Source organism: Musca domestica, unplaced genomic scaffold, assembly GCF_030504385.1.
Source record: "Musca domestica strain aabys unplaced genomic scaffold, Musca_domestica.polishedcontigs.V.1.1 17, whole genome shotgun sequence".
NCBI lineage: Eukaryota > Metazoa > Arthropoda > Insecta > Diptera > Muscidae > Musca > Musca domestica.
In genome coordinates, this window is record NW_026712230.1 from 15,017,499 (window position 1) to 15,044,497 (window position 26,999).

General features: G+C 36.6%; 1 protein-coding gene across 1 annotated transcript in view; it reads left to right on the top strand.

Moving 5' to 3' along the window:
- LOC131801674 (roundabout homolog 2-like) overlaps positions 1-26,999 on the top strand; it is a 310,984-nt gene that overhangs the window by 65,521 nt on the left and 218,464 nt on the right. The window contains exon 2 of the mRNA XM_059120600.1: positions 11,130-11,214. The gene's annotated coding sequence lies outside the window, so the exon portion shown is untranslated. The remainder of the gene's footprint in view (positions 1-11,129; positions 11,215-26,999) is intronic.

The following is a 26,999-nucleotide window of genomic DNA, read 5'->3' on the forward strand; positions in this document are numbered from 1 at the left end:
CCTGCCTAAGGCCTTCAGTCTTCCCTTTGTTTGCTTTAGGGGGCAACATGTGTTTGGCTGGCCTCACGTCGGTTTGACAACCTATGTATGACGATGATGATTTTTTGGAGGTTTTATCATCACATTGACATCAAGAAGAAACATCAAACAAATCTACGCACACACACACACACACCCAAACACAGGCATTTGGAACATACCCCAGGCTCTAAGACTAATCCTACGCCTCATATAGGCCAAGCATATTACAGCGGGTTCTACTAATGAGCGGGGTTGTAGTGGCTATTTAAATAAAGACCACTGGCAGACAGACACAATGTCTCATAGATTGATGGACGGGCGGAGAGCCGAACAAACAGTGTAATGCTAATTTTATGTGTGATATTAAATTTGTAACAGATGCAAGTGTTATTGTTTGCCGCCGCCGCCGTTGTCCCATCCATGCTAAAGATGGGGAATGTGTTCAATTCTTTTTTTTTTTGTTGGAAATAAATTATAAATGATGGCGAGGGTGGGACATTGGAGATTCAATGGCGGCTTATGCTCTTAATTAGCACCATCATATTTTTGTTGTTGTTGTTGGTTTTGTTAATGATTGTCAAGGATGACATGAAAATTTAGAAAAAATTAAAACATTAAATTTAGACGACTCTTAAAATTGGAATGATAAAAAACAGGCGGGCTTTTAATTTTAGAAAAATTAACGACAAAGATGGGTAAATAAAAAGGGTGCTATGTGATATCGGAATCTTAGAACAATTGACGAAACAACAAAATTGAGCAGAATTACAAATCGTTTGGTTGGAAATGGTGTCTAAACGTTCACAATTCATCAATTCCTGTGGCAATGCAAATATTCGATTATATTGACGATTGGTAAAATTAGGTTGAATATGAAAGAATCTATTAAATTTGGGTTAATACTACTTATATTATGAGCAAAAACCGTAAAATCAGATGAAAATGTATATCGAAGCCATAGAAAAATCTGAACCGATCTCGATAAAGATTGGCAGAGGTATTTTCGAGCAGTATCTAATGCCTGGTATCAAATAGCAGATGAAACATATATATCGGATGAAACATATATATGGGAGCTAAAGAACCAATTTTCACCAAAATTTTAGGAAAGTGCCAAATTTTAAAAACTTATTTCTGAGCTGCTTTCGATAAATGGATCCAAATATAATTCTTGTGGAGTGCATATTACGAATGCGAGATACTTAAACGCCAAATCGGAAGAAACATATATAAAGGAACTGTAGCTATATCTGAACCAATTTTGTTATTTCTAGGATGAATTCAATCAGAATTGCCAAAATTCAGCCAATTTGGACTGAAATTGGCCATTAGGTGCACAATTAACCTGAAATCGGTTGAAGATATGATATGGGAGCTATATCTAAATTTGAACCGATTCTCAGCGATTTCAATTGGGTTTGTCCTTGGATCAAATAAATATTGTTTGGAAAATTTCATTTTAATCTGATAATAAATGTGACCTGCAGTTTGTTCACAAAAATACATGGACAGGCGGACGGAGGGACAAACAGACTGACATGAATATAGCAACTCAGAAAGTGATTTTCGCTTTCTTCTCCAAACAAATGCAAAAATACATAATACCCTTGTTACTATGTGGAGCAGGGCATAAAAATTATTGTTCGGACGGGTCGAACTATCAATATCCTCCATCATTTGGTAAAAAAAAAACATTTTTAATAAAAATATCTGGGTTCAAGCGTGTTACAAGTTAAAATTGTTGCAGAAACCATCAAAATACCGAAAAAGCGGAAGGTACTTATGTATGAGGGGCTGTACAAATTAGAATACCTGAGGCGAATATATCTTTCAGAACCCCATATTTTAAGTTTCAGCTAATTTAGTTAGAAGTTGTTTTAGAAACATTAAAAAACCCGAAAATCGGAAAGTACCGTTATATGTGAGCTAAAGCAATTAGAAGACCTGAATCGAACATTTTTGCAGGAAGAGAACAGACCTTTCAAGAACCCCAAATGTAAAGTTACAGTTGATTTGGTTGGACATTGTGGCTAAAACTTTCAAAATACCCAATATCTGGAGGTACTGTTATATGGGGACTATACCTAAACGTAGACCAATACAGGCCATTTTCAATACCAATTAGCCTGCATATAAAATAAACCTTTGTGGAAATTTCAGAGCTCTAGATTAAAGAATGTGGCCTCTACCGTAATTTTAACAGACAGAAAAACGGACGAACAGACGGACTTCGCTAAATCGCCTTATAATTTTATTCTGATCAGGAAAAATGTTTTTTTGGGTCGTCGACGAATTTTTTCGAGGTGTTACAAAAAGAATGACAAATTTAATATACCCTCCATTATTTACAAATTTTTTACAAAATTTCTCATAGAGGGCCATAAAACGAGATTTTTTAAAAGGTTTCCTATCTTTAGAACTCTTAAAAAAATATTGTCACTTTCAGGGGACCTTCTTGGCATAGAAGACATTTGGAAATCCTATACTAATTTGATGTCCATTATTTAGCATAATACCGCACAGAAAGCAATTCCAACAATGAAAAACCTACAGAGAATATTTTCGCCATTAGAGGTGAGCAATAGTATATACAGCTCAAAAAAAACAAACAACTTAATTCCCCAACAAAGAAACTGAACCCCTCATGACAACTGCATTTTCAAAAAAGATATATTTCGCTTCATTTTGAAGTTATGATTAATGGAACTTCTGACAGCAAATTTGTTTACCCTGACACCCCTAGAACCAAGTGAAAAAACAACCAATTTAACGACACGAAATGAAGCGTAAAATTTCCCACACCACTGTTTAATTTTCCAGATCACTGTACAGTGCATTTCGAATAGCCGTCTAGAATGTTATAATCCTCTTCATTTCATCTTACCGCCACGCCCCTATAATGTTTTCCCTCAAATTCGAAAAAAAAGAAGCAACCAAAAACACAAACTGGAATAAGTAAATGAGAACATGAACAACATTACCACAATATTAAACGTCTCTCCTCGTCAGCACCATCATCATCACCATACAATTGCCTATGGCCGATTGTACCAAAAAATACTCTAGAAAATATTACAAGCGAATTCATGTTTTTTTTTTTTTTTTTGGTGGTGTTGTTGCTGCTGTTTGTGACAAATACGTTCTCAGCACACTGTCACAACTGACAACCCTTTAAGCGGCATATGCATCAGATCGAGTTGTAAGCTCACATATAAGCAGGCCGGAGGGTAAGTTTTTTTCTTCTGTTGCTACATGCATACGCATCAAATGAAAGGATTTTTTTTGTTTTTTTTTTTTGGGAAAATGGATCAAGGGGAAAAGGAAAATTCGAAGAGAAGAAAATGGATCGATTTGAGGAAACTGGTAACTTGCAAATTTCTTGCAAGGCTGGCGTATTAAAAATGTATTCATGGTGAATCGATGTAACTCAATAACGTTGATTTTTCGTTAGGGAACCAGAGCGAGAGAGTTTGTGAAAGTGAAGGGAGAGTGTCAAGATTTAAAGAGAAAATGTATCTCTGGATACAGAAGCTCTCCCAAAGATCATGGATAATATGTATAAATAGTTTAAATTATGTCCTGTCTATGCTAAAATTGACATCTACATAATTTCCACGAAATTAGAAGTAAAATGGCAAGTTTTATTGTATTTTATTATCGAATTGAAATTTATTTAATAATTTTGGGCCATAATAATGGATGGATTTGAAAATGATGAGAATGGTAAAGAATATTTTTAATACAAAACTGTATTTTCAACTTATCGAACTAGGTTTTGGATTTTTAGTTAAAAATGCGCTGGTGTTCTGTTATGACAATTTTTGGGAAAGACAAGAAGTGAGTGTGATTCTCATGCTCCATACTTATAGAACGGACATTTCACCAAAGTCGTAATATTTAAAAGCTGAAAAAGCCAAGTGACCATTCCCCTTACCGAGATAATATCATGATATTGGTAGCGATCAAACATTACTCTCAGTAATAAAGAGTAGTACGAAGTAAAACCAATAGAGGAATACTCTAGACATAGGCAATCACTGACATTAAAGCATTCTCAAATTCTTAATAATTGTTTTCCATTTGTTTAAAATTTTTTTTATTGTTCGAAAAATTTATTTCCTTTACCTTTTAAAAATTATTTTAATTACTTTAAAATATAAAAATTAGTTTAATTATTTGAGAAAACAGCGACTTTAGCTTCTATTATACCCTCCACCATACTGTGGAGGATATACAGGGTGAGATAAAACGACATAATTTTTACACTTTTTCTTAAATTTTATTGAATGAAAGAAAAAAATTTTAGGAATAGCATCAAATTTTAGAATAAGTTTAGATTTGTTCGAAGTTTTCACCTTTGGCACGAATTATGGTCTTCAAACGGCCAATGAAACCGTCACACTCAACTCGAATGTTGCTCTGAGTTATTTTGGCCCATTCCCGGCGAAGCGCTTGCCTGAGGATCGACTCTTTGGTATTTTTATACCCTCTAAGTCGATTTAACGATGTCCGTCTGTCTGTTGAAATCACGATACAGCCCACATTATTTGACGTAGAGCGCCAAAATTTAGCAGAGCAATTTGTATTGTGTGGATGGTTGGTATTGAAAATGAGATATATAGGTCCACGTTCTGGTATAGTCCCCATATAGCGGTACCTCCCGATATTTGGTATTTTAATGATTAATGCCACATTTTTTTACGGATTTTTCTAAAAATTGGTATTTGTTGGTCACAATGGGTTCCAGCTCCGCTGGCGAAACATTGCATGTATGGGTCCATGATTTGGTATAGCCCCCATATAACGGTACCTCCCGATATTCGGTATTTTGATGGTTTTTGCCACATTTTTTTACTGATTTGTCTAAAAATTGGTATTTGTGAGTCATAATGGGTTCTAGTTCGTGTGGCGAAACATTGTATGTATGGGTCCATGATTTGGTATAGCCCCCACATAACGGTACCTCCCGATATTCGGTATTTTGATGGTTTTTGCCACATTTTTTCACTGATTTGTCTAAAAATTGGTATTTGTGAGTCATAATGGGTTCTAGTTCGTGTGGCGAAACATTGTATGTATAAGTCCACGTTTTGGTATAGTCCCCATATAACGGTACCTCCCAATATTCGGTATTTTGATGATTTTTGACACATTTTTTCACGAATTTCTCTGAAAATTTGGTAGTTGTAGATCATAATGCTCCGCTGGCGAAACATTGCATGTATGGGTCCATGATTTGGTATAGCCCCCATATAACGGTACCTCCCGATATTCGGTATTTTGATGATTTTTGACACATTTTTTCACGAATTTCTCTGAAAATTTGGTAGTTGTAGATCATAATGGGTCCCAGTTTGTGTGGCGAGTCATTGTAATTATAGGTCCACGTTTTGGCATACCCCCAATTTAACGGTGCCTCCCGATATTCGGTAATTTGATGATTTATGCCACATTTTTTCACATATTTGTCTGAAAATTGGTATTTGTGGGTCATAATGGGTTCTAACTCCGTTGGCGAAACCTTGCATGAGTAGGTCCACGATTTGGTATAGCCCCCATATAACGGTACCTCCCGATATTCGGCATTTTAATGGTTTTTGCCACATTTCTTCTAATGTTTCCTTTACCCTAAGGTGGAGGGCATTAAAAGTTTGGCCCGGCCGAACTTAATGTTTTTTTTTTACTTGTTTAATGCTAACCTTGCTTCCTAAAAGACTCCAGACATAATGGTCCAACGGATTGGTATCCGGAGATTTCGGTGGCCATTGTGCGCTGGAAATAAGCGAGGAACCTCATTTTGTAACCATTCTTGGGTGGCTCGTGCTGAGTCCTGTTGGAATGTTCAATGTTTGCGGCCAAAATGTTTGCGTGCGGAGAGCGACTATCGGCTGTTATGGCGGCCCACACTATGGTCATGCCCTGCGCTTGAATTCTGGTGGCCAACCGAAGGTGCACATTTTCAGCTAGCACACTTAGTACACATTTCTAAAGCCACCTACATATATGAAACTTGCTTTCTAACCTTAATTTTCATTCTATCCGTTCACATAATTCCAAATGATACCATTTTGGAAGTTTAGTACCATTTTAGAACTTTTTGTATTCTTAAGTTCGAATTTTCAAAAACCCTTTGGTAAATATATTCTGCACTCCATCAGTTACTCTCATTCCAAATTACTAGCTCATTCCGTTTGTCCAAAACCAAGTATTCAAATTTTAATATTTTTTTTTTTAATTTCGTTTCATTTATACTAAAAGTTCCAAAAGTTAAAAGTTAAAGAGAACAGTCTGAGCTGTAGATATTTAAAAAAAGGTAGTTTTAAAGGATTATCATAGGTTTCATAATAGTTTTCTTTCATAAAACTCCAACTAAGGAAGACAATTAGTTTTAATTGCTGCCATTATTCCCATTTTTCCCTGAAGAAAATGTATTAAAGGACCCCAGGATTCCAAATTTAATCGCCATCAAACTTTTCTGTTTTCCTTATCCCACTGTGATGTGTGTGTGACAATTCGCCGCTACTTATTTAACGATGCATGCGATAAAACACCCAGCTTCATGAATGTATGCAGCGGCAGTAACAACAGCGGGAGAGTACATTCACACTAACAGTCCATCAGAAGTTTGGCATTGCGCTGATGACGATGATGATGATGAACGGCTCACACCACAGCAATAATCTCTGTGTGATATTAAATATGTAACAGTTTGAACGACATCAGCAACTGTTGTCACATGCTAGCAACCACCATCACCACCCATTGACGCTCATACACACACAAATGTACAGGGGGGTTCATAGAATTTCCCGTGATGCCAATAGTGGTCTCCCGATTCCAAGCCAATGTTGTTGTCGCAGTCATTACCAAAAAAAATAAAAACAAAATTATTTCAATACAACTCACACCAATTGTTTGGTGTGGAGGTGTGTGTGTGCATGAGTATGGTGGAGACGGCGGCTGCGAGAATATTGCAGTAAACCGTATTTTATTTAAATATGCCATAATTGCTGGGCCAATAAGGGGTGGTATGATAAGTATAAGGAGATTTAAAAAAAAAGTGGAAAATGGTAAAAATTTTATTTTCCAAAAAATTGGAAGAAAGTAGAAAAACAGTTATTTAATTCAAATTTCCCTGCATTATTAATTTACTCCCCCCCCCTCTTTCATTGCTTGTCACCCTTAAACATTCTTCTCAATGGCGGGTGTTAAGTACACTCCATCGTATTTGTAATGCAAAGTATTAAAGCATATCCCAAAATGGAAACGAAATTCTGTTCAGTTTCTCTTGGAACACAAAGTCGTCGAGGAAGGGTTAAACATCAGGGATCTTAAAGCCATATGTTATGCGACTCGATTTCTCTTCTCCTCACTGCAGTGTGTTGTGTTCCCAAAGGGGATGCGTACAACGCAATAACAACGAAAAAATAAAATTTAATATATACTAAACGTTTTAGTATCGTTTTGCAGCAAACTTTTCAGTCTCTGTGGTGTGGTGTGTGTCGGAGTGCGTGTGTGTGCGTGGGTGGGTGTAGAAATGTTTTAAGAAAAACGATACTTCTTCATTAACTCTCAAGCAAATGTTATAGACTTGACAACCGGCAGGCAAGTAAAACTCCTAAATTGAAATGAGTTTTTAAAACTGAACACGCTTTCAGATTCAGGCATACACGCAAACCATGTACATACACTCATTTGAGTGTGTATATGTGTGATGATTTGTAAGAATTCATTTGATGGCTGGTTTCTCTGGCACAGCATCTTGCGATTATTTTCCAAGAAAATAATTAAAATGTTAATAAGTTTACCTCGCTCGTCTCACCATCCTTTGCCATCCAATTGAAAGCAATTCGAAATCCGAAACGAGTTGTGTAAAACAATTCCATCGTGTTATGGCTTGGCAAAGGAATTTTTCAAAATCCTTGATAATTGTTTTATGTCTGGAGAAGAGAAAATAGCATAACATCAACTGTAACTTAAATAATACCTACATAGAAATGCTTAGAGGAACAGAAATACATTTGAAATACATAGCTAAGCATATGCAATTATAATTGAGTAATGTTTTTGATATTTCAATACATTCTTTGTAAATTTTAAAATAATTTCCGTTACTGTCCTTGCCAAATATTCGTATAATAGTTGCGATTATTTGTGGAAGAAATTCACTTTAGATTGACCTCAATAAATACTACACTAAAACAAATATCCTTGCAGAATTCATGAAGTATTCTTTTGAAATATTCAAGACAAATGCAACTGTGGAAGACAGTTTGTTATAATTGCTCCCAGTATTCCTATAAAAATTAATTAAACATATTAACATTAAATACATTAAATTATTTTGTTTTTTTTTTTTTTTTAAAACACCTAAATTGTCTATTTGATGGTCCTTCAAAAATTACTCTTATAATATTTAAAATTATATATTTTAAATATCCACTTTAAAATGCCCTTACAATTCCATATAATATTCTATTAAAAGATCCACGAAAAAAGTTTTTAAACAATTCAGGACTTTTAGTACGTTGGGCGCCACATTTGTTTGTGTCTGGTGAAATATTGAAATTTCATCTATCACCTACACCACAAGGTGGTCAGGGTATTACGTCTTTGTACATTTGTTTTATAGCAGACAAAAGGAAACAAGATAGACCCATAGTTATTTTTGATGATCTGCATAGAACCACACTCTGAGTCGATTTATGCATGTCCGTCCGTCCGTCTGCCCGTCCCTCTGACCATGTATTTTTCTAAACAAAGTACAACTCGCATTTATTGCCCGATCCAGATGAAATTTTACACAAATCATTTGTTTGACCCAAGGACGAATTCTATAGAAATTGGACATAATCGGTCAAAATTTAGATGTAGCTCCCATATATATCTTCGTCCGATTTGCCTTTTATTGTGCACCAAACGTGTAATAACATTCCAAATAGCATGGAACTTTTCACATAAATCAGACACCAAATTAGACCTGAAAATAAATGTGCCAAATCGGTTCAAATATAGCTAGGGCTCCCATATATACTGTTCATCCGATTTATTATTTTTGTCCTCCGCAGCATTAATATGCACTCTGTAACAACAATGTTTGGGGAAATATATCAAATACAGCACAGAAATACCTTTCCCAAATTTTATCGAGATCGGTTGACATTTAGATATAGCTCAGGGTGAGATAAAAAAAAAACTGCAAGAAAGCCAAACGCCATAATTTTAATTTTTTTTTATAAATTTTATTGAAAATGTCGGAAATAGCATCAAATTTTAGTATAACTTTAGATTTGTTTGAATTTGTCACTTTTGGCCCGAATTATGGCCTTCAAATGGCCAATAAAGCCGTCAAAGGCTGCCCGAATGTTGCTCTGCGGAAAGTTGGCCCATTCCCGGCGAAGAGCTTGCTTGAGGTGATCGACACTTTGGTATTTTTTCTAACTCCAGACACAATAGTGCAACGGATTGGTATCCGAAAATTTTGGTGGCCATTGTGAGCTGGAACTGAAGCGGAAACCTCATTTTGTAACCACTTTTGTGTGGCGCGTGCGTTGGTGCTGCGTCCAGTTGGAATGTCCAAGTCCTGCGGCCAAAATGTTTGCGTGCCCAAGGCTTTAATACACCCTTCAGAATATTTTCGCGATAATATTCGGCATTTATTCTGATGCCACGGTCGATTAATATGAGCGGAGAGCGACCATCTGCCGTTATGGCGGCCCACACCATCACCATGGCCGGCGCTTGTGTTCTGTTGGCCAAGCGAAGGTGCACATTTTCAGCTGACCTCTTTGGCAAGTAAATACGATCATTTTGTTTGTTTACAAACTGCTGGACAACGAATGTTTTCTCATCCGAAGAAACCAAATTCGGCAGTTCGCCACTTTCGATCAAGCGAAGCAACTCTTTAGCTCTTTCCAGTATATTTTCTTTCTGTTGCGGTGGTAGTTCTTGCACTTTTTGGAATTTCAATGACTGTTTCCTGAGCTCCTTTTTCAATATTGCGATATGTTCAGCTCACGAGCCATTTTTCGGCCACTGCGACGCGACATTTCGAACCATTTCTGCTGATTTTGCTGTTTTCTTCCGTCCACTTCCCTGATGTCCGTCTACGCTACCAGTATCACTGTAACTAGCGATGGTACGAGACACAAAAGATTTATTCACATTTAAATGCTGGAGTGTTCTAACGATAGCCACTTGTGGTTTTCCAGTCAAATATAAAGAAATCACACTATCACGCTTGAATTCCATCACGAACAACTTTTTTTTCTGAAAAATTCTCACTAAAATGCTTTTGTTCGCAGATGTTTTCTATGTTTCCATATACAGTTTAAAATATATTTCATATATTAGGGGGCCTTTGTCAAAAATCAATCAGCTTTTAAGTGTCCTCTAATGTGTTATTATTAGTTCTATTAGTTCTAATGAATAAATTCATCTGCAAAGAGTTAACCTCTGCATCGATCTTTTGAGTTTATTGCGATCTGGTGTCGAAGTTATTAATTGATTGATTGGGCGCCATCTTATTTGAAACATTTTCCATGGGCATCACATTTGTTCTTAATATTGAAACCTTTGAAGCCTTTCGAGACTATCGCGAGCTGACGTGGAAGTTGTTAATTGATTGGGCGCCAACTCATCGGAGGCCTTTATTTATGTTTCATTTCGTTTTCCAAGGGGATTATATTTGCTCTGAGGAATAACCCATGCTTCCAGTGTTCAACACCTCTATCGATATTTTTAAAGTTGTCAAGGGCAGACTGTTAATTTATTGGGCGCCAACTTAGCGGACGCGTTTGTTTGTACCATATTCCATTTTTAATGGGGTCCAACCTATTCTGAGCAGTCGATACTGCTCCTGAAATTCCTCTAAGCACTAATCTGTAAAGCTGTTCACTCGGAAAAAAAAACTATTCTTAATATCTGGCTCAAGTAAACTTCATTTCCTTATGCTCCAACTTGGTTATATTTTAATATCTTCCCTAAGAAGTAATTATTTTTTTTTTTCAAATATTGTCCCGCCTTTTAATTATTAAACAAAAAACATTCTTAGCAATTAATTTTTTATTTCACTCTGACTAATCCCATTATTTTCTTTCTACTTTTAGATTTATCTTTACAAAAGAAACGGGACAGAACAAAAAAAGGAAAGCGTGTGCTGTTATATTAGCGTGACATAAATACACCAAACAGGTAAGTCTTCAATCATTGTTAAAACTAATCAGTGAAGGGAGTGAGCGCGCGGGAGATGAGGGGGTTGGATTTATGTTTAAATAAATCAAAGCAAATAGAATAAATATAAACAAATGTGAACTGGCCTGATTTCATGCGTGCCCTTTTCTAAATGATGGACGAACTATCATGTAACGTGTCGGAAAGAAATGCGACCAACCACTGCTTACACAGAGAGTTCAGATTTGTTTTTATGTTCGAAAACAAACTTTTGATATGATAATACTTGGGTCTGACAATTTCCATGAACGAAAGTCCACACACACGCTCGCACGCTGACATATGGCAATTTGAGTGAAGTTTAGCGCTTGCCTGTCTTGTCTATTTATGCCGTTGGCCTGTCAAAAGTATTTCTGGCGCTCTCAGGTTAAAAATGATAGATTAGTAACACCCTGTCGTAGTTGTGGTTGGTATACATGTAGGTAGTATGCTAAGAATGAATAACGACTAACCTATCGCAAAGGGGGTAGAGTGAAAAAGAATGCCTGGCAGAACTATCAAAATAAAGCTAATATAGGTTTGTCCCTGAGAAATGTGGAAGTAATTTCAAATACTTGTGATTTCTGTGGAAATATTCCGACTAATTACCCTAATATATTTACCGGCGTATTACATTTTTGCCCTTAGAAACACACCTACTATTTTCTCTCTAACTTTATAACCAATTAAATCGAGAACTTTGTTTACAAAGTGACGAGCTTTTCACCCCCTCCCTCTCCACATATGCATTCCATTTCCAGCTTGTTCTTAGAGTCTTAAGGAAATTATAAAAATGAATAAATATCATAAAATTTGATATGTAGATATCTGGCAACGGAACGGGTTTCATTTAATATTTCACAGAAACCAAGTGAAACTGATAAGGTTTATTAAACGCAGTCAGCACGCAATGGCGTTATTGAAAGCGGATTTGATTGAGATCATAAAACAATAAACAGACAATCAAGCAAGCAGACAGCTAGCCAGCCAGCCAGCCAGCTAGGTAACTTGTGGCATGGCCACTACAATGGCCCAGGAATGAATGACTGAATTTTTATGACAGTCTTTCTTTCCGAAAGGGAATTCAAATCATATTTGTTTAACTCTCTTATATCCATACAATAAACCCCGAAGAACAACAACAAATCAAAGCTCCCCCTTGCAATAGGTGAGTGACTGACAATCAAACATAATAACAACAAATACAACAATCGTGAAAAAACGGTATAAATGAATGAGCGATGTGATTTCGAGGGAGATGAAAGTCAAAGATAAAAGCCTGCGCTTGGTGTGCAGCGTAAAACGTTGGGCGCCATTAATCATTTATTAATCATATGACAAATAAACAAATAAAACTTTGAAAATTGAAAAGTCCAGCGAGCGTCTGAAGCGACAAAAAAAAACCTATGAAAACAGGAAAAAAACCAAATTTGATATTTTCATGACAACTAAAACTGTAATCTATCGAGTAACACTGATCAGGTTATCTAATGAAACACTCCATGACTCCACAATTAAATGGTTAAGAAATTGCCAAAAAAAGCAACCAGCGCTAACGAGTATTAAAAGCCTCATTCACACCTCATTTATATGTTAACTAAGAAATGCCTGCTGTTTCACCATTAGCTGTCAGAGTAGTTAAGGAAAAACGCATGCAGCATGCAACAAATACAATGCATGCATGAGAGGGACACAATGGCAGATTTTGTTTGGAAAAATAAGGATGCATTATTATAAATGTGATACAATGGTCATACAATTATAATCTTTCTCCGCAATTCGCTGCAAGATTGGGCGCCACTTTCGTTATTTTAGTCTATTGGCCCCATTATTCCAGTATTTTCCCTTTATCATTTTTGGATTTTTTTTTTTTTGTAGATTGGGCGCGAATTTTAACATTTGTTTTTTCTTTTTTTTTTTTTTTTGATTATCTCAATCTCTCAAACTTTTCAGAATATTAAAGATTGGGGGTCAACCTTTTAGTCCACAAAATTTTTTAAGCTCTTCAATTTTTTTTTTAATTGTTTGAGTTTTCGTTTGATTGGGCGCCAAATTGTAATATTTGTCTCTTCTGTTCTTTTTATACACTACACCACATATTGGTAAGGGTATTATGTCTTTGTGCATTTGTAACATGCAAGATAGACCCATAGTTACTTTTGAGGATCTTCATAGAATCACTTTCTGGGTCGATTTATGCATGTAAGTCGCATTTATTATCCGATTGAGATGAAATTTTGCAAACAGTATTTGTTTGGTCCAAGGACGAACCCTATATATATCTTCACCCGATTTCTGGTTAATTGTCCCAATATCAGTCCCAATGACCTGAATTTTGGCATATCCGACGGAATTCAGTCAAGGAGCAAGTACTTCTAATTTCAATGATATTTGATACAGGACATCTGATAATGCCAGAAAATACATGGGTCAAATTCGTGATCGTTTCAGACTAGGATATAGGTATTTTATTTTATATATTTTTTGTCAGACATCAGGTTTATTTTGCACCAAATGGCTAATATCAGCCCACATATCAATTTTAACTGAATTCATGCTAGAAACAAGTATTTCAAATTTCGTGGAAATCGGTTCAGATATAGCCACATATCTCATATATATGTTTCATCCGATTTGAAGTTTTCAGTCCTTTATATGAGCAATATGTACTCCACAACAAAGATATTTGATACCGGACATCAGATGCAGCTCGGAAATAAGTGTATCAAATTTTGTCAAGATTCAGATTTGGATATAGCTCCTATATATATCCTCAACCGATTTCTGGTTAATTGTGCAGTCCAAATGATCTGAATTTTGGCAAATCCAACCGAAATCCGTTTAGAAGGAAGTTTATTAAATTTGGTGAAAATCAGTTCAGGTATAGCTATAGCTCCCATATATATGTTTTATCTGATTTGGTGTTTCAGTCCCTCACATTCGTAATATGCGTTTGACAACAATGATATTTTGTACCAGGTATCAGATACAGCTCTGAAATAACTCTGGCAAATTTGATCAAAATCGGATGTAGAGCCCATATGTATCTTCAACCGATTTCAAGTTAATTGTGCACCAAATGGCCAATATCAGTTCAAAAGTCCTGAATTTTGGTACATCCGACAAAATTTAATCTAGAAGCAAGTACATCAAATTCGGAGAAAATCGCTACAACTCTCACATTCACAAAATGCATTCGACAACAATGATATCTGGTATCAAATACCTTATAAAGCTCTGAAATACCTTTGCCAAATTTTATCGAGAACGGCTAAGATTTAGATATCCTCATATATATCCTTAATCCGATTTCAGGTGTTTGTCCAAATAATGGCTAATATCAGCCCAAATGAAGTTAATTTCGGACGTACGTTTCCATTTTGTGGAACTCGGCTCCGATATACACTTTTTTAGTATAATTCTTCTCCAAGTGATCTCATGCACTCTATAGCAAACTATAAGTGCTTTAAAGCCAAATGTGGATAGGTGGTATGATCTACTTAAAATAAATTCATTTGTTATGGGAGCTCTGCTAAATGTGCATTGATAATTTTGGGGGAATATAATTAAAGAAGTTTGAAAATATATTTGGTAGAATCTATTTCAAAAGGAATTTTTAAATATATAAATATATGCTATATTTTCTTATAATTCTATACTCTCCTACAATCAAACAAAAAATTGGCTTATTTTTAGACGACTTCGCTTAATAAATGTGGAAGTACGGATTTTTAAAAATACAAATGTCAATTTTGTCAATTCCACAAACCACATATTTATTGAAGCCACAAGGAAATTTGTTTTGTCTATAATAAAATTTCAAAAGTTCTCTTAACTATAAAATGCTAAAAAAAATATTAAAGTTCGCCTATTTATATCCCATGGAATTTACCCCGTAAATATTTCAATCCGCTTCAAAAATCCTCCCCACTGTGCCATGCTTCAACGTAAAAAGCGGCAGCCTTTTCCAACTGATGTTAACATTATGCAGTAGTTGCGGTGCACTACTTCAGGTACCATGTTCGGCTGTCGAAAACATTAACATGGCTATGATGCAGGTTTCATTTTTCTTATGTAGTTTATTTTGGCACACTGCGACGATGGTGACCGGGTGCCCCCTAAAACAAATTTACAAATCTATCAACACCACATTTTGCGAGTTTTATACAATTAAACATTTCCATTGGAATATAAACAACATCCAAAAAAGTAAAACCCAAAAATCGTAACCAAGACATGCCACTTAACATACATTCTTACACACATAGGCAATTCATCTAAAAATTGTATTTAATTTTAATTGCCACAGCACGTTTTTGGAATCAAACGAACGAACATACCCCAAAAGTCGGTAAAAACAATTTCTTGAGTGTAGCTGCTGGTGGCGACGATGATGACGATGATTATGGCAATGGCGATGGAGTTGGTGTTTCTGCCATTGAGGGGTGTTATGTTGGGTTGGCGTTGCAATTTTACAGCTTACATGCCGTCATAGACCACCACCATAGCCGCTGCCACTACCACCACCATCATCATTGGTGTCTATCTGCAAAGCCACCAGCGTTTATGTCTTTACAGTCACGAGCGTTTCAATCGCAACATATAATGGAGCTGGTGTTATGGGGCTTTTTTATGGTAGTTGCATACACCCTTTCTCTCACTCTCTGCTCTTGAGCTGCTCTCCATGCTTCCAAGTCACATGGAACAAGTCAAGTTATGCCCTCCCTGAACTTGGCTCAATTGTTGCATACAACAAACAAAGAGAGGCGGCATGTTGTCGTCATACCTACCTACATATATGAGTGCTTGGGCTTTGCAGATTATGAGCACATTTCAAGGTTAGACCAGCCATTGTCGATGACATAGGTCAACATGAGTCTCTGTTCATGTTTGGGTCGATCGGTCCACGTTTTTGTTTTGTTTTCATTCATGTGTTGATATGTGATCATGATGCCTTGAAAACTTGTTTTCAAGAGGGGCCCCATAACCAATAAACCAGAGGCCAACCAAACCAACCACTCATTGACAGGCGAACAGACAGACAGACAGACAGACAGACAGAAATTTCATGGTGCACAACATACATTTTATTAGCGCAACAAATTGCCTTTCTTAAAAACAAAACACAAAAAATAATAAAACTGACTTTAAGTACCCACTGGTAGGTACTTGCTTAGGGTGTCAGGAGTTGATACATGACATGATCCGAAAGGCAGGGAAGTGGAATTTTTAAAACTGGGGAAATGATTTTTTTAATGTCATATCAGACGTAAAAATTTCAGATTTTTAAAATATTTTCGAATAACTATAATTTCATTTTTAAAAAATCGTTTGTTTTTATACCCTTAGCCATATAGTCAAAACGTGTCTCATAGAAGTAACGGTTTTAGACTCTAATTCTCTTTGGACCAAATCCGTTTCAGGGCATTTGGTCCGTCCGTGTTTCTAGCTGACTGATGCACACGGTAAATCTCGAAGGGAGAGCTCGATTTGGACCGATTTTTGGCTGAACTTTGATCGAGTTCGAAGACGGGCAATATCGAGTCGTTCTTTCTACCCCCTCCAAGACAAAGATTTTTACAGAAAATAATTCCCCTCATAGAACAAAAAAGAAGCACACGATTTTGATTAAACTTGGCAAATCCTAAAATTTGTGTCAGTGCTGGATCATGCGGAAAAGTCAACCAACTCTATCAAGCTCAAAATTTCAATCATCACCCAGACGAAAAGGTTGCAGCTGGAATCTTGAAATTATACACGAGCGCCAGTCTTGCTACGATGGCGTGTGATAAGGCTGGGCTTTTGGAATTTCGTACTAAAAATACTAGAATGTACTAAAAATTGAATACTTTATATTGGACAAACGGAATGATCTAGAATTCTGAAATTTAGAACGAGAGTCACTGATGTTGTGAAGGATAGATGTACCAACGAGTTTTTGGGAGATCGAAATTTAAGGTTATGTTAAATTCTAAAATGGTACTTAACATCTTAAATTCTAGCATTTGGTATTATATGAACGACTAGGGCTAAAAACTTTGGTATGGGAATCAAGGTAGGAAAATATGGAGGTGGCTTTGGGAATGCTAAGTGTGCGAACTGTACTAAATGGATTTTGGAATAAATTTAATTTGGAGTGAACGGGTGAAGCTGACATTTCGAAGTTATAGTTGGGAAGTTACAGTTTTGGGATCCTCTTGGGTGGTAGGTTTGTGATAAAAATGTAAATTTGTACATTTTTTTTTTTAAATTTTAATGAATGAATGCAAAATATGTCGAAAACAGCATCAGATTTTAGAATAAGTTTAGATTTGTTCGAATTGGTCACCTTCGGCACGAATTATGGCCTTCAAATGGCCAATGAAACCGTCACACGCTGCTCGAATGTTGCTCGGCGCTATTTTGACCCATTCCGGCGAAGCGCTTGCTTTAGGTGATCGACACACTTTTAGTGCCAACCTTCCTTTCCAAAATACTCAAGACACAATATTCCAACGGATTGGTATCCGGAGATATTGGTGACCATTATGAGCTGGAAATGAAGCGAGAAACCTCATTTTGTAACCATTCTTGGGTGGCGCGTTCTGAGTGCGATGGTGCTGAGTCCTGTTGGAATATCCAAGGTCTGCGGCCAAAATGTTTGCGTTGCCAGAATATTTTCGCGATAATATTCGACGTTTTTTGTAAGCCACGGTAGATTAATACGAGCGGATAGCGACCATCGGCTGTAAGTGCGGCCCACACCACCACCATTGTCGGCGCTTGAGTTCTGGTGGCCAATCGAAGGTGAACATGTTCAGCTGACCTCTTTGACAAGTAAACACGATCATTTTGTTTGTTTACAAACTGCTGGACAAGAAATGTTTTCTCATCGGAGAAAACCAAATTCGGCAGTTTACCATTTTCGGCCATGCGAAGCAACTCTTTAGCTATTTTGAGTCTATTTTCTTTCCGTTGCGGTGTAGTTCTTGTACGTTTTGGAATTTCAATGGCTTTACCACGAGCTCATTTTTCAATATTTGCCGAATGGAATATTGCGATATGTTCAGCTCACGAGCCATTTTTGGGCCACTGCGACGCTGGTTCCGATCAAGTCGCTTTTTTACTTTTCGAACCATTTCTGCTGATGTTGCTGTTTTCTTCCGTCCACTTCTATGACGTCGGGCTTCGCTACCAGTATCACTGTAACGAGCGATGGTACGAGACACAAAAGATTTATTCCCATTTAAATTCTGGAGTGTTCTAACGATAGCCACTTGTGGTTTTCCAGCCAAATGTAAAGAAATCACACTATCACGCTTGAATTCCACCACGAATAACTTTCTTTCTAGAAAATTCACAAAAAAAAAAAAAAAATTGTTTTTTTCAGCGATCATTTTTTCTTTATGGAAAGCACAAAACGTTTCTTATCATATCGCGATGATATTGATAATGATGGTCTGGGATTGAAGCGGTCTTTTTTGGCCTTTTATTTGTTGTTGCTGCTTGCCGGACATTATTATGTGGTGGTGGTTCGGTAAGTAGATATCCCTCCAGTTATGGCCGATAAAATCGTGATTTTTTAACATTCATATTTCACTTTTGGAGTGATCGCATATGAGCGGAATTACTTCAACAACTTGGCTGTCTGTCCACACCTTTTTATCCATGGCTGTCTGGCTGGCTGGTTGGGCTTCTTCCGATAGTTGTTTTGTTTTGTTGTGTTTTTTTTTTTATTTTCCCCAAAGGGGGATAAGTGTTGGGTCATGATACAGCATTTATCTTTAGCACTCTGCGGTGTTGTGGTTAGTAAGTTTTTGTTGCTGTTGCATTTGGGATACTAGCCCATTAAATGGCTTAGGGAAACCATGAACAAAACCATAGGGAATATATACCAAGCTCACATGGTTCGTTCTTTTTTGCTAGTTTAAAATAGTGGCAGTTGCTTATTTCTGCCGTTGAGGATGCTGGATGATGGACAAGCATATGAAAAGCCAATTTTAACTTAATTAGTTGCACATTGCCTCTTCACACAAGAGTTGAAGTTTTTTGTGTTGGCCGATATGAATGGCCATTGTCTGGGAATTGGTTTTGCATACGGCACAAAGAATGACTAATGAGAATGTTCGAAACATGAAATTGAACTAATTTTTTGTGGAATTCAATGAATGAGTGGCATAAAAATGCCTTGATTTTATTTAAAATGATTTGAAGTTGTTTTTTTTTTATTAAATTTGTCATGCCCTACATGCACGGGTTGTATGGAATGGATTAGGCGGGATAACAAGTCTGCGTTATGTTAATTTTTCAAGGTCTTCAAACGAGAACGAATCAAGGCTAGTTAGTCTTGTCAAATGCTTAACTAAGCAAATTCGGGATAATGAGGATCAGATAAGGTTTCAAGTTTCATAATATAGGAGGAAGTAACTAAAAAGAACCAAAAGGGCCGAGTTCTACCAAATGGTAAATTTCGGTTGAATATGAAAAAATCTATTCAATTTGGGCTGATATTACATATATGGTGAGCAATTATCGTAAAATCGGATGAAGATGAATATCGAAGCTATATACTGAACTCAGAGGGATTTTCCTGATGCCCGGTATCAAATATCATTGTTGTGGAGGGCATATTATGCATATGAGGGGTTTAAAACCCTAAATAATTTTCACAAAAATTTTAAGCACTTTATTTTAGGCTGACTTCCGTCGGAAGCGCCAAAACTCTGTCCATTTGGGCTAATATTAGCCATTTGGTGCACAAAAACCTGAAATCGGATATTATAAGAGTTATATCCAAATCTGAACTGATCCTGAAAAAATGTTAAACACCTATTTCTGAGCCGTATCTGATATGTGGTACCAAAGATCATTATTGTGGGGTGCATATTTACGCATATTACGAATGCGAGGGACTTAAACTGCAAATCGGATGAAACATATATATGGGAGTTATAGCTATATCTGAACCAATTTTCACAAATTTTGACGTACTTTTTCTAGACTAAATTCGGTGGGATGTGCCAAAATTCAGGTCGTTTAGACATATTTTGGCTATTTGGTGCACACGTCACCGTCACACGCTGCCCGAATGCTGCACTGCGTTATTTTGGCCCATTCCTGGCGAAGCGTTTGCTTGAGGTGATCGACACTTTGGTATTTTTAGAGCCAATCTTGCTTTCCAAAATACTCCATACACAATAGTTCAACGGATTGGTATCCGGAGATTTTGGTAGCAAAGATTCTTGGGTGGCTCGTGCTGAGTCTTGTTGGAATGTCCAAGGTCTGCGACCAAAATGTTTGCATGCCCATGACTTTAATACACCTTCCAGAATATTTTCGTGATAATATTCGGCATTTATTCTGATGCCACTGTCGATTAATACGGCCGGCGCTTGATTTCTGGTGGCCAACCGAAGGTGCACCTCTTTGGCAAGTAAACACGATAATTTTGTTTGTTTAAAAACTGCTGGACAACGAATATTTTCTCATCGAAGAAAACCAAATTCGACAGTTCACCACTTAAGGCCAAGCGAAGCAACTCTTTAGCTCTTGTGAGTCTACTTTCATTCTGTTGCGGTGTAAGTTCTTGCATTTTTTGGAATTTAAATGGCTTTACCCCGAACTCAGTTTTCAATATTTGCCGAATGGAATATTGCGATATGTTCAGCTCACGAGTCATTTTTCGCCCACTTCGACGCGGGTTTCGATCAAGTCGCTTCTGCTCGAACCATTTCTGCTGATGTTGCTGTTTTCTTCCGTCGGGCTACGCTACCAGTATCACGGCAATGAGCGTTGGTACGAAACACAAAAGATTTTTTCACCCTGGAATGCTGGAGTATTCTAACGATAGCCACTTATAAAGAAATCACACTATCACACTTGAATTCCATTACGAATAACCCTTTTCTGGAAAATTATCACCAAAATGCTTTTGTACGCTTGTAAGCAATATAAAGACCTGTCACTGGAATAATTTTAACAGCTGTTAAACGAGCGGCTTAGAAGTGACAGCAGTCTGAAGTTGGTTGCAGTTCTTTCATCTCAACGTGTATTGTTATCTCGCTCTACAAATTGTTGGGTTATCATACACACCTTGTATTTCTCGTAATAATATAAAGTTTTTTTTGGCATATTACTCAGCACTACAACCCCCTCTTTTAGTGTCACCAAATTTCACTCCTCATACCGCAATTCATTTTCATATTTCCATTAAATATGTGATTCATATTTTAGAATTTCATTAAAAAGAAAACCAACTAATGAATGAATATTTCCATTACGGGTTCGCTTTATTTATTATCATTTAAATTTATAACCATTTGCATATATTAAACATTTATGCTAATTTTGTTTATTTTTCACACCGCTCCATGGAGTTCCGGGTAAAATATCACCATACTCCTAACACTGCCTTGCATACCAGCGACAACAACAAACGTCTTGGTTTTTTTTGTTAGTTCTGCACACATACACTCACACCTCCACAGCTTTGGCTTATTAAGTGGCCAATTTCCTGCTAAAATGTTGGGAATATAAATAAAGTGTGTACGAAAAAAAATGAGAACTTGCATGCTCTAGCGAACGAAAGTGGAAGAAATTCGAAGCAGGAAAAACCGTTTCATAAATCCACCTTCAAACATTTGAATCTTTGTGCCAAATGTGTAATATTACGTATGTATGTTTGTATGGGTGTATGTGTTCGCATAAGCGTACTCTTGGGCAGCTGTTCGGCATTTGAATGTGCGAATGCAAAAAAAATATTTTTGCAATTGTAGAAGTTTCAAATAATATGAAATACACTCGAGAAAAAAAGAAGGAAAGAAGGTTTCAATCATTAGATTGGACCTGAACATCCCATCTGCACAAAATGCTAACTCCAAAGGAACAGGATAATGATTCGGCATTTAGAAGAATTATGACTATTATCAAATTTTACTTTTTGTGGTAGACGTACACGTCAAGCAGAGGAACGTACAACTTCATGAGCGAAGTTATCACTTTGGGATATGCAAAGTTTGAAGAAAATCGAATCGGACTTTTTTTATAAGACTTGCTGGTATTTAAACATTTGACATTTTCAATATTTCCCGTGTTAGAGTAGTTAAAATTTGGGAACTATATCTAACTCTCAATCGATTTTCAATAAATTTGACGGAGGCTTCTGTACCTCTAGTACCAAATAATATTGCTGTATAGTGCATGATATGAATTCGAAAAGAATTATATTAAAAAAAATATTTATTTGAGCATTAAAAAATAAGGAAAAAAAAGATTAAAAAAAGTGATAAAAAAATCGGTTGAATATGAAAAAATCTATTCAATTTGGGCTGATATTACATTATATGGTAGACAATAATAGTATATCGAAGGTATATAAAAATCTGAACAGATCTCCATAGAATTTGGCAGAGTTAATTTCGAGCTGTATCTGATGTCCGGCATCGAAAATCGTTGTTGTGGAGTGCATATTACGCATGTGAGGTACTCGAAATCCCAAACCGGATGAAACATATGTGGGAGCTATAGCTATATTTGTACCGATTTTCTCAAATTTTGAAGATTTTCTCCGTCAGAATTGCCAAAATTCAGTTCACTTGGGTTGATATTGACCATTTGGTGCACAATTAACCCGAAATCGGTTGAAGATTTACAGGGTGAGATGAAAAAACTGCAACCAATTTTAGACTGCTGTGGCTATCGTTAGAGCACTCCAGCATTTAAATGTGAATAAATCTTTTGTGTCTCGTACCATCGCTCGTTACCGTGATACTGGTAACGTAGCCCAACATCAAGGAAGTGGACGCAAGAAAACAGTAACATCAGCAGAAATGGTTCGAAAAGTGAAGAAGCGACTAGATCGAAACCCGCGTCGCAGTGGCCGAAAAATGGCTTGTGAGCTGAACATATCGCAATATTCCATTCGTCAAATATTGAAAAATGAGCTTGGGCTAAAGCCATTGAAATTCCAAAAAGTGCAAGAACTTACATCGCAACAGAAAGAAAATAGACTCAAAAGAGCTAAAGAGCTGCTTCACATGGCCGAAGGTGGTGAACTGCCGAATTTGGTTTTCTCCGATGAGAAAACATTCGTTGTCCAGCAGTTTGTTAACAAACAAAATTATCGTGTTTACTTGCCAAAGAGGTCAGCTAAAAATGTGCACCTTCGATTTTCCACCTGAACTCAAGCGCCGGCCATAGTGGTGGTGTGGGCCGCCATAACAGCCGATGGTCGCTCTGTGCTCGTATTAATCGACTGTGGCATCATAATAAATACCGAATATTATCGCGGAAATATTTTGTAGGGTGTATTAAAGCCTTGGGCACGCACACCTTGGACATTCCAACAGAATGGTTAGAAAATTAGGTTCCTCGCTTCATTTCCAGCGCACAATGACCACCAAAATCTGCGGATACCAATCTGCAGATGTGTCTGGAGTATTTTGGAAAACAAGGTTGACACTAAAAAATACCGAAGTGTCGATCACCTTAAGCAAGCGGTTCGCCGGGAATGGATCAAAATACCGCAGAGCAGCATTCGGACAACTTGTGACGGTTTGAAGGCCATAATTCGTGCCAAAGGTGACCTATTCGAACAAATCTAAACGTATTTTAAGATTTGATGCTATTTCCGACATTTTTTGCTTTCATACAATAAAATTAAAAAAAAAAATGTGAAAATTATGGCGTTTGAATTTGTTGCAGTTTTTTTTATCTCACCCTGTATATGTGAGATATATCTAAATTTTAACCGATTCTCACAAATCTCAATAGGGTTCGTCCACACAAATATGGTCTGGAAATTGTCATATCAATCGGATAATAATGCTGTTTGAAATTGGTGGTAATCGACTTAGATTACGAAATAGCTCTCACATATATTTTTTTGAGGGACACTCAGTTACTGATACGGGCATCAATTGTTATTTAAAGGTTCCCAGCAAAATCTTCCATAAGCAAATAATGAGTTACCTCGCCACTGTTTAATGATCGCAACTATCTACACATCAACCTAATAACTCTCTATTATTACAAGAGCATATCAACCTAATAAATAGTTACTTATTTTGACGAATAAAGGTCGTCAAGATATCGAACAAAAAAATTCTCTTATTTTTTGAACCACTTTTTTTTTGTTTTGTCCGGCACTAGCAAAGCAGAGAGAATGAAATTGGCTCGAATTCGAGCGAATATACAAATACAAATATTCAGTCAAATCGATTGAAAAACGTGGTCAAGACCCTCACCATAGCTATATGTTGAAGACCAATGCATGGTATTTGTGTGTGGAAGATCTGTATTCAATTCTATCTTATATTTGATAGTCGAAGAAAACTCGTATGGAAAATTCCTGCAACTTCCATCTTTGTTTCAATCGACTGCTTTAGACATTGTGGCTGCTCTGTGTTTGATTTTCTTTTTTTTTTTTCTTCTTCCTCTTTTTTTTTGTTGGCATGCCTGTCTAACTTCATGCCTCGATAAATTGTGCGTATTTCCTTGGTAATTTTTACATTGCAGGACAACAAATGCCGGATGTTCTCTCTCCCAGAGCAGCAGTTGTGGCAGCAACACCAATTGAAATACCTTTTTCCTGTTCATATTACAAAAATCTCTGCAAACTGGTGGCTGCCTCAATGCGTAGAATAGACATCAGTCCTCTTTGGGACAGGTCCAGAAGCAGTTACTCAAGCCCAGGTGATAGATGGGTGAGGATACAATAAAGAAAAGACACACGCACAATCAACAATACGTAAAGAGTAAAAGCAGAAATTGCTTATTACCGTTGCCCGGTTGGTTGTTTGTTTCTTCTTCTGCTTTATTCCAGTCGGGATTTTTCCCCTACATACATGTGAAAATTTGCGTCAGAACAAAGAACTGTTATAACCCTACACACATATATACCGATGGCAGTTAAGACCTACCAAACGGAACAAAGACAAGTCCAATGCACACAAATATCCCATTACCCTCTTTTTTTGTTTTTGCGTATAACTAGCACATTTCCTTTATCGTTTTTTACTCGTTTCCTTGTGGAACAGCCTTCATTTAGTCGTAAGTACATTCCTCTTGCTGTCTGTATCTTTTGTTCCGAAAAGCCTGTTATGTGGATAAAACTTGTGGCAACCTTTGTAAGTACTTTTAGATTTGCATATTTCCTCTCTGTGGCTGCTGTTGGTTTTTTGTTTGGTTTGGTTGTATCCCTCCCAAACCTGGCCATGGATAAATTATCTCTTTAATGCTGGGCATGTGCTAAAGGTGGATCACATGTTTCTTTGTGCCAACTTAACTTGGTAATGTCGACAGTCTGTGAGATATGATGTCTGGTTGTGATTGGACTTGTTTAAGAAATGGGCATTTTTAGCAAAGATTTTGTGGCACCAAATAAGGAAACTTGGTGTGTTTGTTTACCTTGGCCATGATAGCTATTGTCCTGAGGAAAATTTTAAAGTTCTTTAAATTTTCTTGGGTTTTTAGGGGCCAATGAGATTGTGTGCGGCAGCTTAAATTTTAAAACGAAGTATTATATTTTACAAATTATATGGCGCCCAACATAAATTTTCTCACACAAAAGAAAACACAAATGTTGTACATCTGAAAACATAAGTGTAGGGTCTAAAGCTGAAACGGGATAGAACTGTGCGTTGTTCCTCCGATGGTAAAGTATTAAGGATTATTCATTGGAAATCGGAAGCCAGGAAATCCAAATTGGAACCCCAATGATCCAAACAATATGCAACATGTTGGAAATACAAATCCATTGACTTTGTGTGATATTTTTGGTGATTGGTTTCATACCCTTTTGGCCAAGTATATTCCATATTTTAGAAGCAATGTGAAATTATATTCCTGAATGAATATAATTTCATATTGCTTCTGAAATAATATTTGTTTTAATTGGCGGGGTACCTCTCGTTATTATAATTGAAATATTTCTTTTATCTTATTTTCATTCGATGGGTGGAATTCAGCATGACAAACTTTGAGTACCCTATTAATAACATTTTCTGCGTCAGGACGAGGATGCGTCCTGACGCCGTTGGCTTATGGTACCAATCTAACAAAATTGTTCTTCCTTGTCTGATAACTATTGAGTCCAAATAGGTTAATTTAATTAATTTTCCTTCCTTGCTCTTGGATTGATCATAATTCTTTATACCGTACACAACATAGTGGTAAGGGTATTATGTCTTTGTGAATTTTTTTGTGACATGGAGAAGGAAGCGAGATAGATCATCCACTTTCTGAGTCGATTTATGCATTCAGTCAGTCAGTCCGTCTGTCCATGTATTTTTGTGAACAGTCGCAGGTCGCATTTATTATCCGATTGCAATAATCAATCAATCAATAATCAAAACAATATTTGTTTGGCCCAAGGACGAACCCTATTGAAATTGATGAGAATCGATTCAAATTGAGATATAACTCCCATATATATCTTTATCCGATTTCAAGTGCACCATATGACCAATATCAGTCGAAATAACTTGAATTTTGGCACATCCGACCGAAGTCTATAAGCAAGTACATTAAAAGTACATAGCTCTCATACATATGTCTTATGCCATTTGGGGTTTTAAGACCCTCACATGCGTGATATGCACTCCACAAAAATTAAGTTTGCTACCAGTTAATTAATGGAGCTCAAAAATACCTCTGTGAAATTTTATCGAGATAAGGATGTAGCTCCCATATATATTTTTATCCAATATCAGGTTTATTGTGCACCAAATGGCTAGTATCATCCCTAATGCGCGGAATTTTGCCAAATCCGACAAAATTAATACTAGAAA